This window comes from Heloderma suspectum, chromosome 1, assembly GCF_057233095.1.
Source record: "Heloderma suspectum isolate Gila_16-S chromosome 1, 16-S_ref, whole genome shotgun sequence".
In the NCBI taxonomy this organism is placed as follows: domain Eukaryota; kingdom Metazoa; phylum Chordata; class Lepidosauria; order Squamata; family Helodermatidae; genus Heloderma; species Heloderma suspectum.
The window spans coordinates 174,563,881-174,584,677 of NC_139458.1; the positions used below are offsets into that span (position 1 = coordinate 174,563,881).

Below are 20,797 nucleotides of genomic sequence, written 5' to 3' on the forward strand. Positions count from 1 at the left end.
AACATACTTACTTTTTTAAATTCAGGGAATGAACTTGGAGTGACGTATTCTTCATGTTTCTGATTTGCAGTGGTGCTGTTTCAAAACGGCGAAGAGTGGTGCCACTTGATTCAATTGCAGTTGTTTTCGCTTCTGAATTTAGAACTCATTTGGCATTGAATGATAACAATTTCTTGCGTGGGCTCTCCCAGCTCTGCCTCACCCGGAGTCTGAGCGGAAAAAAGGAAAGTCAGGAACTTGAATTTGCAATGTTCCTAGTGTGTGAATTTTCACAGAAACGGTTCTCTTCTAAAAAGAACGTTCACAACCAAATTTAGCTCTCTTTTAAAATGAAGTAACATAACTAGAGGCAGCTGAATTAAACGTGTTACACAAATCTCAGAGTGACTCAGGCACTCTATCCAAGGACATTTTCTTTCTAACTCCTGGGAACAGCATCACCAATTAACATATGAAGCTGCCTTATGCTAAATCAGATGTAGGTCATCTAGTGCGGGATTGTCTAATCTGAGTGACAGCAACTCAGCCTTCCCTAGCCTGGTTCCCTCCAGGTGTGTTGGAGTTAGACATGTGAAGACTAAAAAGGAAAAAAAAAACCACACATACAAAAAATATTCCCCACCCCAGTTTCCCCCCCTTTTTGTCCCAGGGATTTTTGGAAAATCTGGGGGGTGGGGGTGGGATTGGTGTTTCCTGGCTTTTTCTCCCGTTTTTTTCCTGGCTTTTTCTCCAAGCCTTCACGTCTCTAGTTGGACAACTCCCATCATCCCCAACTAGCACGAAGGAAGCTGCTCAAAGGTCTCAAGCAGTGGTTCTTCCCAACTCTGCTACTTGAAACCATTTTAACTGGAAATGGCAGGGATTGGATACAGGACTTTTAATTACATGCAAAACATGTGCTGTTCTGAACTGCGGCCTGCCCTTCTCATTCCATTGTTTTGCTACCTGGGAGGAGGCGGTTCTTCTAGATGCTTACAACAGTGGATGGCTGCAGCTATCTTGGGATTGCGATGTGTCTGGCCAGGCATAATGTAAGGGAGGGGCAAATATGCATTTACACAGTTGTTGAAAGACTATGGAGGACACATAACCTTGTTCCCACTTCCTGAGAGATTCACCAACCTTTATCACCAAATCATGATAATGAAGGGAGACTGGGGAATTGAGCAGGAGAGAAAAGTGACATTCTGGTATGTTTTCTTCCTTTGGGGACAGAGCGAGTTAAAAAAATTTGATCCCTGCATTGAGCAGGGGGTTGGACTCGATGGTCTTATAGGTTGGTTGGCCTCTTTCAACCCTACTGTTCTATGATTCTGTGATTCTATGATTATATTGCATAAATGTTTTAATCTCAAGAGCTGTGAACACCTTGCTGTAAAGTTTTGTTGGAACATGGAGAGTTGCAGGGACCTTCCATTGTAAAATTTTTGCAACTCTTGGTGTTTTGCTGTGTGTGTGTGTGTGTGTGAGAAAATGTGTTGTAGTAATGAACATATTCTTGGTTTTCCTGTTTGGTGGTGGTGGTGGTGGGTGCGTGCGTGCGCGTGTGCACGCACGCATATTTTTCTTGACATGCTATCTATATGCTCTACTCTGTGTCCTTGTGCAATAAGAGGCAACATCTTACGGTTGTGCAATGTTATAATGGTTTCTATGGCTACTAGTTTCGATACAGGTAATGGAAAAAAGGGTTCTTTTGACATTTTGAACTTAAAGAAGATGATGTGTGATGAGAATGGCTTTAGTTCAAAGAGGCAGACATGCTGACAGAAATGCAAAAGCGCACAGGCTTTTATAGCACACTTGGTTGTTTCCAATATGCCTTCAGGTTTCTCTGTGGCTTGTGACTAATTTTTTTTAATAAAAGATGCAGGCAAAGAAAATGACATTTCCTTGATGTCGAGATCCTTTTTTTCCAGCCTTTCAAACATTGTGCTGCTTCAGTATGAACTAACATTTTTATGTACACTATGGACATGATCCAAAGGTACTGTAACAGTGCTTTAAGGAAATCAAGCAGAGCTGCTTAGGGGGTTTCATCTCCTTTCCCCACTTTCTATTTTTAGTTACTTTTCAGTTATTGCTCAGCATCACCTATATTTCTGGAGAACTCATTAGTTCTATGCACTGGCTATAGCTGTACTAAACAGTTACATGAAACATTGCGTACTAGGTATGCATGCATGCCAAATGCCCAAGCCTCTTTGCTCCAGGAATAAAAAAGGATGGCTGTTCAACCCTTGCTGTAGATACATCCTATGCATATTTTCTTAGAGGTAAGTCCTACTGAATTCAGTGGAACTTGCTCCCAAGCATGTGTGCATAGGACTGCAGCCTTAATAACATTGGTGTTGATATTTTGAAGTATAAAAAAGAAACAGTTGAACTTAAAATTCACTTGCCTTTTTGAAGTTTAATATTGACATATATGCATGTACAGTCTTCTGAATCTTGCTCTCTCCATGAAATCTTTAATAGCACCTGCTGTTCTAAAAGGAGCTTAGGGCACAATCCTATGGATGTTTAGACAGAAAAAAGTTCTATGACTCCCAGCATGCCCCAGCCAGCCATGCTGTAGGACTTTTTTTTCTGTTTAAACATCCGTATTTAAACATCCAAACTTATTAGGTGGCTGTCAGTCCAGTCCTATCCATGTTTTCTCAGAAATGTCCCATTAGGTTTAGTAGAGCTTACTCCCAAATAACTGTGCATAGGATTGCCACTAAAGTTGTAGTTCTGACTTGTAGCTTGGTTCCTGAATGGCTCCTCTTCTGTTGAATCAATGTGGCAGTAACACCATGGGACTCTCCTGTAATGACTGAAAGACACTTCTGATGGACTTTAGCATGCAGATCTACAAACAGATTTCCTAAGGATGGTGGGAAATTCTCTGCTGTTTCTTTTTAATGTAATATATTTTCCATGGAGAGTTCTTTACTTAACTGACTCCAGCAGAAAAATGAAAAGTGGAAGGGAGAGTTGGTGGAATCATGCCAGTGGAATGATGCTCCTTATTACAGCAAGTGCAGGGTATCCTTAAGGTCAAAAGTGACATTTTACTGATTGGCTTCCAAAGACAGCATAATAAGCCCTAATGTGCCATTTTTGTAAATGATGACTAGCAAGCATCACCCAAAACATTGAGGGCCAGTTGCTGAATTCACAGAGGAAATGTTGATCAACCGCCATTAGTCATGGAGTTTTGACATTCAGTGTCTTGAGGGCCAGATTTTGGCGTGATTCATATGTCACAACAACCCAGAGTGTTGGTTGAGTATGGGCTGTTGTTGAATCAATAGTTGTTGTTACATGTGAATCCTGCAGTACAGTTTAATGATGGATTGTTAATCACGAACAACCCCAAGTTCACAACCCAATAGCAAACCATGGGTTCTTTTCCTGGGTTGTTCGTCGTTAACAATCCATAGTTAAACCATAGTGCAGGATTTGCATGTAACGACAACCCATGATTTAACAACAATCCATGATTCAACAACAACCCATACTCAATCCATATTCTTGGTTGTTGTTATGTGTGAACCAAATCTTTGAATATAACCAATGAGTAGCCATAGCCCTTTATGCCCTGCTCATAAGCTTCCAGGACTGGTTACAGAAGGAGGCAGAATTAGGGACCACATGGAGTTTGGTCTGAATCAGCAAGAGTCTGGTTGGCATCATTAAGTGTACAAGATGTGCTGTGTGGCTGACGCAGTGGTAGTGGGAACAGTGGTGTTGCTCGGAGGGTGGGGAAAAGTAAGGGCTTCACAGTTGTGTGGAGGTGTATGAACACCCCCTCAATAATTATTTCAAAGCTCATTTAAACATGAGCAAAAGGGCTCCATTATTATTCCTTACAGATTTTTGCAACTGCAAGCATACAAAAAGACCCGTTAACCTTGGGAAAGAGCCCTTGTTGCCTATAAATCTTCATGTATGTTTGCTTATGGTAGTTGAAGCCCCCAGGCTAGAACAGGTCAACTGCAAACTTTTAAAATGTATACTTCTCCCCTCTTCTCCATTTTAAAAGCATATATGGTTTTACAGTCTACGCTATCTTGTGTATTGAGTGGAAGCATCAACATCCAGTGTGGTGTTATAGTACATGAAGTATTGGACCTGGGTGATCTCATTAGATGGCCTTGGTCAATTCATTGTGTCTTGGCTAAACCTACCCCACAACAAAGCTTGGTAACCTTATGTATGCCATTGTGAACTCCTTGAATAAAGGGCCGGAGTCAAATGAAATATAAATAAAAATTGAAGGCAGATGTTTAGACACAAGTCCCCCATATTCCTACTCCAGCCCCCAAGTGTCCTCTCACGCTTAGCTGCTTTCTTAAAAATGGGCTATCTTATTATAGCATATAGTACAGTCTTTCTGTCTCAAATATTGTGATAGAGGCCTACTTCTGGAGCTGGTATATCTGCACCACCTGTGGTTGAGGTAGAGGCTGATGTAATGGAATTTTACCATATAAAACAAGTGTGTTTCTTTATTACATTTCTATACTGCCTAATGGCTGAAGCTCTCTGGGCAGTTCACAAAACAAATGAATAGAGAAATTGCTCCATTTGCTTGCATGGAGTTGGGGAGAGAGGGAGGGGGAAAGAGAAACCAGAGAGAGAGAGAGAGGGGCCGGAAGGAAGTGATGAGGAGTTAGGGAGAAGGAGAGAAGGAAAGAGAGAGGAAAAAGAGGAGCCAGAGGGAAGGAAGGAAGGAAAGAAGAGCCAGGGGGAGAAAGAAGGAAAGAAGAAAGAAAGGAGAGAGAGAGAGAGAGAGAGAGAGAGAGAGAGAGGAGACGAGACAGACGGGCGGACGGATGAAAGGAAGGAAGGAAGGAAAGAAAGAAGAGCCAGAGAAAGAGAGGAGGAAAGAAAGAAAGTGGGGGTCATATAAGAAAGTGGGGAGATATATAGAGAGAGCAGAGGAGCTAGAGAGATGGAAGGAAGGAGAGAAAGAGAAAGGAGCCAGAGAGAAGGAAGGAAGAGCAAGCAAGCAAGCAAGCAAGCCAGAGGGAGGGAGGGAGGGAGGGAGGGAGGGAGGGAGGGAAAGAAAGAAAGAAGGAGTCAGAGAGGGAGAGAAAGCGAGTTAGAAAGAGGAGATGGAAGGAAGGAAAGATATGAAGAGGAGCCAGAGAGAGAGAGAGACAAGGACAGAGAGAAAAGAACCAGAGAGAGAGGCCACAGTGAGTATTGTGGTCACAGTATGCACATTTATGTGCACACACATGTGGGGGAGGGGTGCTCCCAACATTTTTGTGATTGACCCTTCATCTCCTATGGCAGCTACTTTGTGGTGGTGCCCAGGATACCTTTTCAAAATGCCAAATGGGCCCATGGGCCTGAAAAGGTGGGAGGCCCCTGGTTTACAACAACATTTTAAAATCTATTAAATATGTAGAAAAATTACTGTTGTACAGGATAAAAAATCCTCAACTAAATTTCTTCTAGACAGCCCAGCATACTTTTTTCTGAAGACTTCACAAACAAATATCCCTTAACTCAAGACCGAGGAACAGATGTTTACCTATTGGGAGAGGTATTCCACAACATTGGGACAGCCCAGAGACGGTATGCTACCCCATTGTTATTTCTACTTCTTGCCACAAATGTCTTCCTGATTTCTTGAAATGTGGAAACCTCGACAGAGCCTGTGAATATGATGTCAATGTTAGGTGGAGAAATGCTTTCTGAGATAAGTTGATCTCCAAACCAGAACTTTGAATGAAGCAGAAACACTTTAGCTGCCAGTGTAGTTGACTTAGCAGTGGCTTAACATGTTCTTGTTTGCCTACATCTACCAAAAGGTGAGCTGTGGTATTTTGTACTACTGTTTTCTGAATGGCTTCAAGGGCAGCACTACTTAGAGCACATCGCAGTAGTCAGTGTTTGAGGTTATAAAAGCCAGTGTGGGGCCCTGTTTAGTTAGGAGGAGACAGAGTTGGTGTACCACATATAATTGATAAAAGGCATTCTTCACTATTGTGGCCACCTGTTTATCCAGCTCTTAAAACCAGGTTCAGGAGCACAGCCAAGCAGTGTATCTGCTTAGACAGGGTATTATGTGTATCTTCAATAACATTTTCCGCATCTTATGTCAGTTGTTTCTGTCAGGTCCAGTATCTTATGTAAATGTTCTAGCTGTTGGTTTTAAATTTTGTATGTCAGAGATTTTATATTATCTTGTATTGTGATGTGCCTTTTTTGTGGACCGCCCAGAAAGCTTCAGCTATTGGGCAATATAGACATGAAATTAACAACAACAACAACAATAATATCACCACCACCACCACCAGACCCTCTGGCTTCCTAACTATCTGCACCCTCAAGCATAGTTTATTATCATTGACCGACAGCCCCCTGGTGCTTGTTTGCTTCTCTTGGCTGTTTTAATTAATGAAATAGGGAGCTGGATGCCATCAGCATAAAGCTCTGACTGAATTATCCCAGCAGCTTCAGATAAACATTAAAATGCAGAGATAACTGCACTGAACCCTGTGGAACACTGCATGAGGCTCCAGTTGTGTTGCATCGGCATTGCCCGCTGAGCGTGCCACCTCTGCTGTGGGTCTGGCTGATATCCACAGGTTAGAAATCTGTTGTAGTCGGGTCTATACATGTGGCACAGTCTACTTGATCTTTAGCCTCTGACTTTGAGGACTGACAGCTGCATGGATTAGGTCTCCATGCATTGGACTCTGTTTGTGTAGCCCACTTCCAACATTATGGTCAACATAGGAATGGCATGAGGGCTTGTGAATGGGGCAGATGGGTTCAATACCACTGTATGTAGAAGGGGCCCTGTTGAGGGCACCACTGCCACAGAGGCCCATTTGTCCGGCACGTGTGAAAAAGCTTTCTCCTGCATTGGTCCCAAACTGTAGGATGCGCTCCCCCCAGAACTATGATTGACCCCCACTCTCCTGGATTTTAGGAAGTATGTGCAGACACATCTTTTTAATTCAGTCTTAAATTAATGTTTTAATGGTTTACTGTTATTAATGTTCTTGTTTTTTTAAAGCTTTATTTTTTAAAATGCTTGTATATGGATTGCTTTTTCTTAACACATTATGTGGTATATAAATGTTAATAATAATAAATATACATGTAGGCCCTGCACAAATGGGAGCCTTGTGTTCACTTCCCCTCTATTTACACAGGCCGATTTCTGAATGGACGCTTGTTCTATCCCCTCACATTTCCATTATTTCCATATCTTCATGGAGAGGAATTGTAACAGGTCATTAAAGAAATAAAAAGGATTGTCGGTTTTGGATCAGTTGTGCATGATACAGAGCTCTAACACTTTGTGGGCTGGTGGTGGCTGATGCTGCTTAGTGAATTTCTTAAATCCACATCTGGTGTGCAGATAGATATGAAGTATACTGGTGCAGCATTTGGCAGTCTTTATATTTGCTTCTAAAAATATAACCTGATAATCTGTCCTATTAATGTGGTCGTTTTTTCCCCCCTTCCCTTTAAGTTGCTAAGTAGCAACTCAGTATCAGGATACAATGATACAGTAGCTAGATTAGTTCTTCCTATTTTAGGGATAACCTCCACCTGTCAGTAGCATTGATTTATGTTTTTGCTATAATTTGTAAATGTGGGAGGAAGATACCAGCAACTAGCCTTTAGAAACAATATTGTGGTTTGATCTGAACCTGTAGAGGAGTGAATGAAGTAACCTTTCTTGGCAGGTGGCAGTGGGATATGAGCATTTAGGTTATTGTATCATATGGTGGGGTGGGGCAGGTACAGTAGAAGATAGTAACTGTAATTATGTCATGAATATAAAAGTAAGGGTTTGGTTAGGTGCATGTTAGGGAGTAGAGGAATAGCTCCCCACTCTCTCACAACAATAAACCTCATGAGAATTGGGTTGTTGCTGAGTCTGTTCTCTATGTTCTGTGCATGGTCCTATTTAAGCCTAGGGTACTTGAGGAATGAATATGAAGAACTGGATGCAGTCAGCAAGACCAGGCGGAGGGGTCTGGCATGTATTTCTGTGTATTATTTTAAAGAAATCGCTATTTGCACATTTGGTGGTCTCACATTCCTTTGAATCCCTCTCCCAATCTCCAGCAGTTATAAAAATACAAGTCTTAGAAATGTGTGCCTGTCATTTAGGCAGCCGTATTTGGCAGCCATTATAAAGATTGCTTTTTAGAAAGAAGACTTCATTCATGTATTCTGAAATTTCATTTTCTTAAGATTGAAACTGCAGGCATCGTGCCTTCCTGAGATCATTGTTGGGCTTGAAAAATGTGTGAAAATAATTAGAGATATATGTTTGAGATAGAAGGGTAGCTACAACATATATGTATGTGTGTAGTTGTTTGGTTGGACTTGCGCTCTGTGTGGAGCTGTCTTTGGGGGAAGCCCTGCTTGTACCATTTTTCAGAGTATCCATGGAATTCTTTGGAAAGCTGTTACAATTCATCCTGGCTGATTGTAGCCATGCAGATAACCTATGCTGGAAAATAATTATGGAATGCTTCGTTGATGCACATTAAGAATTTTTTGCATCTTAACTTAAGTAGTTCCTACTTCATTACTTTCCTGTTGATGGAGCTTAGCATTTGAGGATGATGGGAAAATTTCAAGAATTAATGCAGGATCTATGACTGGCATTGCAGTGGTTCAAAGAAGCAGTGACTAAGGCAGGAGACTGAGGCCTGGTTCGCACATAACGAGAAGCTACCATGGGTGAATTTCCCTGCAGGGTTTCTTGTTGCGACAGCAGCTGCTATTTTGAATGTTCAAGCCATGGCAGAGCCACACTGTAGCTTTCCGTTCTGTGTGAACCCAGCGAGGGTGGGTTGTTGGGGTGTTTTACCTATGGGCTGTTTTGGGGTTGAGGATGGCTTGTTAACCACCCCAACAAACCACCCTCTCCTGGTTTGCATGGAACAGCAAGCTATGGCACACTCCTGCAGCACATCGAATATTCCAAATGGTGGCCACCACCATGACGAGAAACCCCATGGGGAAATTTACCCATGGTGGCTTCTCGTAGGTCAGAGGGTGATATGCATATGTAGAGGTACACTGAATTAATTAGACATAGCAGTGAAGAAAAAGGACTGCCTCAGAGAGGACTCTGCAAATATTCAGGATTTTATCATGTCAGTCTTATATAAAAGTATTTCTTTTTCTTAGGGTGCTTCCAGATGAGGCTTTTATTGTGCAATCACCCTGCCACATTCATGGAATTTTTCAGAGAGTTCAGATGATGTGTCTTCTACTTGTAATGCTCCTGTGTTTTTCCGCTGCTTTTTCAGTTTTTCTTTCCACAAAAAATCCATTAAGAAGGAAAAATGGAATACTTGCACAATGTATTTGGACTGGTAGTGCTAGAGCTGTCTGTCTCACCCCCCTTCCCCCCATCACCACAGCAGTCTTAATTCACACAACAAGGAAGGAAATCCATTGAAATAGGTACAGACTTGGCTCTTTCAGGCATTATTTGTGCTTGGAAAATATTTGATTGCCAGTAATGAAGCTTTATAAACACCTTTTATAAAGGTAATTGAATTTTGTTTAAATAAGTATCTATCTATCTATCTATCTATCTATCTATCTATCTATCTATCTATCTATCTATCTACCTACCTACCTATTTGCAAAACCAGTAATTTTAATGCAACTCATCAGGATGGGGAAAAATCCATTATATCCTGTTGTAGATTCTGTTCCCTGTCTTAATTTTCAGATCTGTGGAGCAGAGTCTGAATTGGGGTGGGGGTGGGGGGTTGAGGATGGACTGATCAGTTGTCACAAAGATAACTAAATGGACAACTGAAAAGGAATTCATTTGTTGCCTGAAATATGAGAAACTCAACACTCTCCAAGTCATTGGCCAGTGCACAGAAGAAAGTACAGTAAAAAAGACTGTTAGGAAATATCTGTCTTTTATAAGAATAGCCAGCTGTAAGAGCCCTGCAGCAAACAGTAAACCCCTTCTGAGGACTTGTAGAGGCTATCTAAAAAAGAAAATGATGGCTGATCTTCTGCCAGGCAGATTTGGTCACCCGCTTCAAGCGTTTCTTACCCAACAGCAGCACGCTGAGACAGGTTCTGGGTTCACACAACACGCTAACCCACACTCAGTGGTTGAGTGTGGGTTGTTGTTGAACCGTGGGTTATTGTGTTGTCTGAATGCAGTACTTTTTCCACAGGGTGGGCTTTCGTGTTGTTCGAACACAGCGTGTTTTCTGCAGGGTAGCTTGTTAACCATGCAGTGTGGCTTGTTAACTACCTTGAGCAACCCAACAACAAACCATGGGTTCTCAAGATGGCTTGTTTGAGAAAAATAAGCCACACCGCATAATTAACAAGCCACTGTGTGGAAAATGCGCTACATTCAGACAGCATGATAACCCATGATTCAATCACTGAGTGTGGGTTAGTGTGTTGTGTGAACCCTGAGTGTTTCACAAGTTGTTAAACTGGTTGTGTTAATTTTCTGTTTTACAAATACATTCCTCCCCTCCCTTTGAATAGTCATTTTAAAGCTGAAGAAATGCCTAAGCTCATGCCAAGGTCACAAAAAGGAGTAAGCCTCACTAAGGAGAGTAAGCCATATTCTCATTAAAGGGAGTAAGCCCTGTTGAACTCAGTGAGACATGCTTCTGAGTAGACATGTATAGGATTGCAATATAATCTACTGTTCTCTAGGTAGTCTTGCATTTTTCCAGGCCACTGGGGTAGGGGAGGGTGTGTTTGAGTGTATGTTCCCATTTGTATTGAAACCAATAGGAATATCATGGTAAGGTCCTTCTGGGCTCTTCTGTCTTGATGAGTAGCAAAATCAAGATTCATCTTGTTTTATGGTGTAAATCTATATTTTGAAGCCACTTTGGCAGAGTTAGAACATTTTTTACCCCTTGGTTTGTTTGATTGCGAGCAATTTCCTATGAAGTCATGTTGTGACCTTTGGGGGCGGGAAGGGGGAGCTTTGACATGCAGTAAATTTTCCTGTTTTATGGCCATGAGGTATGATGATGACGAGTGAATTATTGCAATAGAGAAAGTTACCATTTTGTGCCTGCAGCCTTTATGGTGCAATAGTCATGAAATAATGTAGCTATCTATACCTATAATTAATTTGTCACGTTTTGAGTTATGTGATACTGACTCGGCTTTCCTTGGCACATATGTTTTATGACTGATGCCACCTTGTGAGTTATTCTGCAATAGCTGCATTTGGATGTAATGCTAAACCATGGTTTAGTGTTATGACAACGAGCCTCAACAAGCTTACCGCTCCCACTTATTTTTCTGGCGTGACCGCAAGGAGATTTGAATCCAAAACTGTTTTTAATCCTAACTATGATTAGTTGAAGCAAGCCAGTTTCATAAACCATTATTTGAAGCTGGTTTGTTTCCATTAACCATAGTTAAGATTGACCTCAGTTTGTCTGGGTTCAGACAACATGGCAAGTTGCAGTTAATCAAAAATGGATGTGAAAGCTTCCCAACCCCTTGCTACTGTGCTGGAGGAGGGGAAAGGGAACACCCAAGGCTGAAGTTTGTCTATGTTAATTCTTGTAATGCTAAACGATGGCTTAGCATTATGCCTGATCCAGCCCTATTGGAATCATGTAAATGAACCTCAGGTTATGACTGCCCAACTGTGATGACCTGTAAAGCTTACTTGGATGTCTCCTTGGGACATGTATCAGAATGAGGTGGTAGAGTTCAGAGAGGAGCAAATGGGCTGTTCATCATTCCAGACTGCAGGTGAGGGATATCACTTTTGAATGTTGCTCTCCCTGAATAAAATAAACAATCTGCAAGTAGAAAACAAGGACAGCCAGGAGTGAGCTGGTATAGATGTGTTAGTGTTTTTTTCTTTACTTGTAGGGTTCTCTCTCTCTCTCTCCATTAGGAAGCATTGAAAAATGCTCCTTCCTGCATTCTGTAGTGGTACAGCCCATTCTGTCACCGCATTCTGCTGCGTGTGTAGATCAAAGCACAGCTCTCCCAAGTTTTAAGGGCAGGAAGTAGTTGCAATTCTGGTTTGAAAACCATGGGTCAGCCTTCCCCAACCTAGTGCCCTCCAGATGTTTTGGACTTCAACTCTCATCAGCCCTAGCCAGCATGGGTAATGAATTCTGGGAGTTGTAGTCCAAAAACATTGGGTGGGAACCAGATTGGGGAAGACTGCCATGGGCAAACCATGCTTTGGATGTAATAGTGAATTACAGTTTGATCAACCAGGAAGTTGTACATTAAGCTGAGCATGTGAGCGGAGGACAGAAAGGAGGGCAGTGTGCAAGTACAGGGCTTGTTCTCGGTGCCCAAACCATAGTTTCCAAGAAGGAACATGTCCTCTCATTGTTCTTAATTTTTACATTTTCCACCCACCTCCAGTTTTAATCCTTTATTTGGTTCAGCTGAATAAACAAAATAGGGCTGCCTCAGCCCAGTTACAATTCATATACCAGACACTTTAATGGTAATAACTAAGTTAACAATGTAGCTTTTTATGGGGATGGGAGGGAAGGCTCAAGATGCCCACAGTAAATGCAGCTCTTTTCTCACATCCTCCATTGATCAGTGTGCTAAGGAAGACTAGAATTTAAGGTCTACAATCCTTCCTCTTGACTACATTTGCACAACTTCTGCTGACTTCTCTGGGAGTTCAGTGCAAGCATCTGAAGGCAACATTTGGCTCTTAATTGTGGAAAATATTTCCATAATAAAGCCTTGTATGAGATCTTTAGTTTTAGACTCTCCCACAACACTAGAAAGGGGAGGGAATCAGCCAACATAAAGCCAAATAAGTCTAGGTAAACTCTGCAATACTTACCATATGTTTCCAATCGATGTTCTTGGCTGCCTCCAGGAATTCACCAGTCTGATTTCATTTGGTGGTGTGATGGCTTGGAATAAACAGCATTAATCTAGACTGAATTGCTCACTAAGGCTTAAAATGTGGTTTATCTACTGGTATTCCTTTCGAATGAGGAGAGGTGCTTTTTGAGCTTCCTAGAAGACTTGACATGCATTCTTAGCAGATTTCAGTAATGCATTTTATTATGTTTAAGGAATGGTTGCATTGTGACAGCTACCTTTCTCATCTGTATGATATACTTTAGACTGAATTGCTCAGGCAATATGGTGTTTGTGCAGGCATTTTCCTGACCGGTGCTTTATTGGAAGTTTAGTAGGAGTTCAGAGCATGGGAGTCAAGGAGGATGAAGTGAGAGGTTGGCGGTTAAGTCTTTTAAGGCTGCAAGGCTAAAGAATGGAGTCCTTCAAATGTGTATTCCTGACATTGACTAGCTTGCAGCCCGGTTAAGACAATATACTTGATGCAAGGTTATTCTGTTGAAATAACTGAAAATAAATTAGTTAAATCCACATAAACTGTTTAACTGGGTTGTGGAAAGGGCTGTCTTCTTGTTCGATGTTTGCCTGGTGGTTTTGTCAGTCATCATCACCAGGCAAAAGCAATGTTTGCTGAGGATTTATTATCTTCCTCTTTACCACTTTGTCTTGATAGTTAGCACAACAAATGTATGTCTTAAACATGCTTTCTTTCCATCGTTTGTTTGCTTAAGTGTTTGTGTGTGCATATGTGTTTTACAATATGGTAAGCTAGGATTGGCAGTTTATCTCTCATTTATCACTGGATAGCCCCTATTACTGTAGGGCTTACACTTGCCCAGTAGTTTAATGTTAAGTTATTTCTGGAAAATGTAGTTTTTATACCCTAGGGGAAATGGTGGTAAAGAGAAAAAGTTACCCGTTCTGAGTAAGTGCTTATCTTTTCTTGGACTGGAACAGTAGGACAGATTACCCCTATCATAAGAAAGACCCATCATAACTCTATATTTTTTAAAATCAGTATGAAGGATTATGGGATGGCCATTATGTTATTTCTTAAAGTATTTTTATTTTTCATCTCCCACCAAAGGTTCTTTAAGGCAGCTAATAGTATGAACGTGAAATACAACAAGGTAAAGCAATGAACTAAAACAGTCAAATAAACTGAAAGCAATGCTAAAGAAAAATCAGTATTGCTAAGGGAGAAATATCCCTTCCCCACTCAAAGGTCTTCAAATGCCCTTTGGAACAAACAGCTTTTGCCTGACACTTGAAGGCCAGCAGGGAAGGGGTGGAACAGGAAGGAGTTCCTGAACTTTGTCACCACTACTGAAAAATGCCTGTCCTAGACAATCGCCCTCGGTACTTCAGGCAGCATGGTGGGGGAACCCAGCATAGATGTCTTCAGCATGGAGAAAAGCAATAAAAGAGCAGCGTTTGTTGAATCCCAGTTGAAGTTGCAGTATAAGCTATACAGAAATTAAGTGCTGTACTGTTGAAGCTTGTATGAGAGTAAACTCCTGCTGTTTGAAAAGTTAAGTGTGAAAGTTACCATAGTTACCATACTCCCTATTTCTGTTTTCTATTACTACCTAATCATAAGGATATCGGAACAACTGCTGCAGAGAATTGAAAGCTGTCATTTGAACAACACCCGAAGGTGGAATACCATTATTTTTCCAAAGAACTGTCTAGAAGGAACATACACAAGAGAAAAGGCCTGTCACTGGGGACAAAGAATGGAGAGCTCTATATGACACCATGGGAAAATACACAAAGCAGTTAGTGTGTTTTGAACAGACCTGGCCTTCAGCTGTTTGCCCTCTTCAACAACCAGCTGAACACACCAGCCAAGAGATACTAGATGAAATATGAAGCGAGACAGATTCATCACACCATATTTTATATATTACTGTGCTGTGTGTTGACAGTGTTTCAACTTGAAAAGAAAATTGCCTACTATATCAGCTAAAACATGCCCTAAATTTGCTGACTGGTAAATATATGACACCTACGTGGCCAAACCTGCTATTGCTGCAGGTATTAGCATAAAAAGGGCATTATTATAAGCACAGTATAATTGGCACATGGCACCAGGGTGGAAAACGGTTCCCCCCCCTTTTAGATACCCCCCCAAGCAAAATAAAAGAATAATTCATATATAGATGGTTAATGCTCAATAGACACTGTATTTTACATTATTCATCTCTATTGTATTATGTTCTTCCCACCCACAAGAATTGCAAGGCAACATAACCCATAAATAAAAAAAAAGATTAACTCAGACTGGTCTTACTGAGTGAACCTAAGAATCTTAATGAACAAAGCTTCTTACCCATTAAGCAGCAGATCTCAATATATTACTTTTTTTCTGCAGTCAAACAGTTGGCTTCTGGATCTTTACAAAGCAAAAGGGATAATGTCTAAATAAATCATGTCTAAAGGAAACAACACAGAAGAGGCAAACCATGTCCACAAAGCCATAGACTGTTTTGCTAAATTCAGTGGTAATCAGAAGAAAGAAAGTGTACATTTTTAGTGCTCCAGCTTTACAGAGTTTTTGAGCTATCAAAAATGTGCGATCTAGGATTTGACAAGTATGTTGTTAGTAGCAATAGTTCACTGGGCTGTATGCAACTATACAGTTGCTGAGTAATTAATTTTTAATGCCACACTTTTTGTCTGCATATGTTTTTGTTGTTATTTGCTGCATCTCTAGGCAGAGTATGCGTGTTCACGCATTGTTGAAACATCCTTGCAAGTTAGCAAGATGTTATCATATTGCATTCCTGGTTTGAGGCAAGGTAATTTGCCATGATGGGCTCGGAAAGGCCTGCTAGGGCTGAGAGGTGTTTAATCCTTGCTTAAATTAATGTGATTGAGCTTAATGTAGAAGGTACATTTTTGACCTTTTACCTAAAAGGTTGGGGCAGACCATAAGCAACATAGGGCACAGATTGTCTTGAACAGTAGATAGCATTCCTATATATGGCTGTGTGACTGGCTTATATTATACAGTTGAATTGGAGATGACATGCATGCATTCCTTTGGTTATGGGTACATTCTTGGTCCATTTGAAGCAATACTGCATTGGGCCTGTTTCTTCATAATGGCAAGCTGCTTCCACTTTGGGCAAACCTGGACACCATGGGTTGTTCGTGGGTTAAACAACCCAAAGATAACCTAAGAACTAATAATAGTTTACTTTGCGTTGTTTAATGCATGAACATCCCATAGTGCCTGGGTTTGCACATAATGCAACAACCTCTGATCTGCTTGTGTGTGGCATGCTACCGTTATATGCAAACTGGTCATTATTTCTGTCTTGCTTATCTCAGTGAAAATTAGAAGGAATCCCAGTAATCTAGACTTTTTTATACTAATGTGTGATAGCTGATGAACAAGAAGATGATGGTACTTGGAAATGAAGGTGAACTGAGTTCATAGGAGTGCAGTGTGTCCTAATGAAGTTTGAGGCGCCCAGGCTAAATGATACATTTGCTAAATTTAGCTAAATAGGGAGGATTCAAAGGTGCTTAAAAAAACACAAGGTAGGGAATGAGGTGGCTGTTGATATGGTTAAATACTTCCTCACAAATGCTCTTCTTTCTATTCCCATGGAGGATAACCGTATGTGGCAGGAGCCATTCCTGTTGAGGATGTCATTGTTTACATTTAAATTAATTTAATTCATTGAGTTTTATAAATATATAAATAGGCTTGCAGAGAATTATTGCAAGAGAGGTACACTTGGACCATAAAGTGTGTAAAAATTGGTGCATAGGTATAATATTGATGGGTTAATATGTAGATGCAACAAGACAAGAGTCCCTGTATCTCTTGCCTAGGCCTAGGCACCAAGGGACCTATAAATCAGGCATCCAAATCCCATTTTCTAGTGTTCTGAATAATGCTGCCAGAAAAGCAGCTCATCTATAGTTCTTCTCTAGAAGTTGGGTAGTTACAGTACTCCTGGACCCTGCATACTCTGTGTCTGTCTTCTCCAAGCTGGTGCTCTCCAGATATGTTGGACTACAGCTTCCATCATCCCCACTTCCCATGATGTGAGTTCCTCAGGTTGGGGAAGGCTGCGTTATGCTAAGCTCCTTTGGCTGATTAATTGTCTGACAGCAGTCTACTAACCAGTTCCTTCACCCCCGCCCCAAGGACTACTAGTCGCCAATCTGCAGCTGATATTTTGTAGTTTGAGTAGCCTTCAGTGTTTTCACAAGATGCTGAAGTTTTGTAACTTAGCCCTTTTTATTTGGATGGAGGTTGGGGTGTGTGAGGTTCCTTCTTTAAAATGCATCTTAGTGCAAAGCAGTTGGGGGGTTTTCCCCGACACAGCAGAAAAAATATACTTTCTTGGTCTGAACTCTTAACCCTTGGCTGTTGTGGGCACAGGACACTGCTGTGTGAATTAGAGCATGCATCAGTGACAATTTCCTGCTCTTGGTGACTTACTTTTCTCTCTGTAAGCACAATTACTGACTGGAAGTCTTTGTTGAGACTTTAGGGAAAGCAAGGATATTTCAAAGATTCATCTGTTTTGAAGCCAAATTTAGCTTCCCTGAAAGATTTGCCTAACCTTCTTTATTGTGTACCCAGCATATTGCTCCAGTTTTCCAAGACGCTCTTTGTCTAGGGTGACGAAATAGATATATCGCCCTTCGTTAGCAGATATTTATCCAAAGATCAAACCTTTAGTGTTTGAACATGGTATTTTTTTACCAGTATATTCAGTATAAAGTGCAGAATTTTAGCAGTGAGACTCACGTCTACTTCTACCTGGCATGGTAAACCTGTGTCTGAACTGTATTAACTCTTTAGACTGTAGATGGGTGCTCACATGATTAATACTCCTGTGTACAACCCCCTCCCCCCCAAAAAAAAACTAGCGGGGAGAAAGCTAGGCTAGAACCCTTCTTCCTGACAACTACTTGGGTTTTTTTGTATGTGGAGGGATTTTTTGTATAGATGAGCATTAAATCATGAGCCTCTACCTGCATTCTGTCACAGTACTGCCCAGACAGAGGAACCCTCACTGGTGTGGGTGACACTAGGCCCTGGAGATAGTTTTCCCATATGGGTCTTTTTTGCGGAGCGGGGGGGGAGGGCTAGAAATGAAATTCCCACTGACTGATGTGTGACTCCAGTAACAATAGAATGAGATGGTGATTTAGTTGTAGATGAATAGCTTAAATGGTATTCTTAGCCTTTTCCTTTCTAGAAATATCTCAGCCAGCCATACACTATCTAATCATGATCTTGTTTCATATTCATGAAGTCACATGCCATCCTTAAGCATTCCCAGTTTGCTGGTGCCCATATGAATGAAAGTACAGTATGTGAATGAAAGTATGCTATCAATCAGCGTTCCATCTTTCTAGAGAGTTTGATCTGAAGTAAGAGTCCAGTATGTCTATGACATTCGGCAGACATGTTTGATGGCACATTGCTCTCCAGGAAAAACAGACATCAGCAGGCAATATTTTAGAAGTATGAATAAAAATATACATTTCTAGATTCTAGTTCAAATTTTTTCATGAATATATACCATAGATAGTTTTTTGTGACTTGAAAAGACTGACTTTGAGACAACCTATGTTAAAATCCTGTTGAGATAACTTCCTACAAAGAAAAATGGGTTGAAAATTATTAGTCTGTTCCCCGCCCAAACATATTATTATGTAGCTTGCTATAAGGATGCAAATGTGTATACAGGGCATTTATGTTCAAGTTATATTAGACATTTCAATCAGTGAGACTGGTATAAATCTACAATAGTTTCCTCAGCTGTTAATTTACTTTGGACACATTGAGAGGCGTATTTGGAACTATTCATAGGCAATAACACTGGAAGGTGTGTCTTGCTCATACGTTTTCTTTTGATTTGTATTCTTAAGGCTGGATTGGCTTCTGTTATTTCTCAAGCAGATTGCCTTACTCATGTGAGCTGGGGACTGAGTGAGCTTGAGGGCTCACTCATTTCAGCCACGCAGCCATTTACCTGATAATCTTTTGCAAACAGATTGCAAAAGGTGCCTTGGCTAAAGTCCTTGACCTTTCAGCTCATACATTGCACTGATTAGGCAAAAAGAAGATGATTCACATGAGTTAAAAAAAAAAAAGTAGAAGAAAGTGGGAGAAAGTAATGTCTGAAGGGGCTCTTAAGCCAGATATAAAGGTTTTTTTTCTTATTCTTAATTCACGCCGTCCAAGTGGCATAATATGTGGCACCAATAGCAATAAGCTACACTATGTGTAAGTTTAATTATATTGGTCATCTTCACACAGAAGTTTTCAACTTAAGAGTGTGGGTTTCAGGCCCTTTGTTGAGTCTGATGTCTCAGTGTAGATACTGCACTCCTCTTCCACACCCACACCGTCCGCTTGTCAGTGCTCACTCAGCATGTTAACACTTAACGTCATGATGCAGTCGCTTTCTGGTTTTGCAGTATTTAAGCCAAAGTGTACGCAACAGAGTCATAGCTGCTAATTTCAGTAAGTGCTAAAGAATATCCACAGCCACAGTTATTGCATTGTATTCTCGAGATGCATGATGAAAACACGACAAAACAAAAATAGTTCGAAGCATAAAACATTTTGAAGAACTTAGTGGACTCCAGCCTTTCCTGTCTCCTTGTTTGTTTGCCAAATGCATCAACAGATGGCTGTGGAAGTACTAAATCTGTACCTTGAATGACCTTTGCCATTGAGGAAGGTAAATTGTTCATGGCAGAAAGCCTCCCAGTATATCTCTAAAGGACCTATTTGGTAGGTACTCATTCTAAACAGATCTAAAGAAGATTATCCTATGTTTTAATTAGCAAACTGCACTGCTGGGGCACAGCTTGTTTCAACTGTTTCCTTGTCTCAGGAGGTGGAAAATTTGCAACTACTTACAGAGACTGTTTCTCTCCCCCCGCACCCAAAGATTAATTAGAGAGTAGGATCACTGAGAACAAATAGTTCAGAAATGTGTTTCAGATGCAGTGGGAACCCTTTAAATCTCTGGCAGTTTTTCTTCTTTGTGTGGCGTGCTATCGTGTTTATCCAATAGCTTCATGAATACCTTAAGGAGCAACCATGCTCACTTTTAAACTTGTTTCACCTTGTCTTATTCCCTTTGGAATGATATGGAAGGTGTGAATAATTCCAAAGCTCTTCAAGAAGACAGACTAGGAATGATGTAGTTTAAAAACTATATCATTGGTTTTTGTGAACCGCCTAGAGGGCTTTGGCTATGGGGCGGTATAAAAAATCAATCAATCAATCAATCAGCCATCTGGTTGCAACAACCATGGGATTGGCAAGACATTGTGCTGGTTCTCAAAACACACTGGGCTCACCGTGGGTTATTTAACCTAGAATGAGCCGTAATGCATGCCAGATGTGTGTAGCCCCAATTATGAATATGCAATCCCCACTGGGGCTGCAGCATGTCGTCTGAACCTGGCCACTGTAGTTATTTGAGGGTTAAACAAGCCTCACATAACCCTTGGTTTGTAATAGGGTTATGCAAGGGTTGTTTAACCCTTGAATAACCCACAGTGCACGAGGTTCAGAGTGGCCAGGTTGGATATTCATAATAGTGGCTGCATGTGCCTGGCACACACCGTGGATCATCCTGGGTTAAATAACCCATGGTGAGCCCAGTGTGTTGTACAAACTGGCCCATTGTCAGTCTTTTGTTTCTGGAACTAGGGATGCTCATGTTTCCAAGGTCTCCACATTCCTTATTCCCAATGCAGTATTGGCTGATGCTAATCCTGGGTTACGGATAGGCTTTTTCCTACGTGTATCAACTTTCCTACTTCTAATCGCCTGTGTTGTAGAGCTTTAGTGCTGGTAGGAGATGTTGTATATTTGCTCCCTATGACCACAAACAAAGCTTTGTGCGTTCTTTTCATCCTAAGGGGCTTTCCTCAGAATTGGCTTCTTACTGGATCCTAT

At 41.1% G+C, this 20,797-nt stretch overlaps 1 protein-coding gene across 5 annotated transcripts in view; it reads left to right on the forward strand.

The window, feature by feature from the left end:
• FMNL2 (formin like 2) overlaps positions 1–20,797 on the forward strand; it is a 274,316-nt gene that overhangs the window by 48,510 nt on the left and 205,009 nt on the right. The window contains exon 1 of one of the 5 annotated variants that reach the window (XM_084810864.1): positions 5,455–5,574. The exons of the other annotated variants lie outside the window; for them this stretch is intronic. The gene's annotated coding sequence lies outside the window, so the exon portion shown is untranslated. Of the gene's footprint in view, positions 1–5,454; positions 5,575–20,797 lie in introns of those variants that run through there. 5 annotated transcript variants of the gene reach the window in all.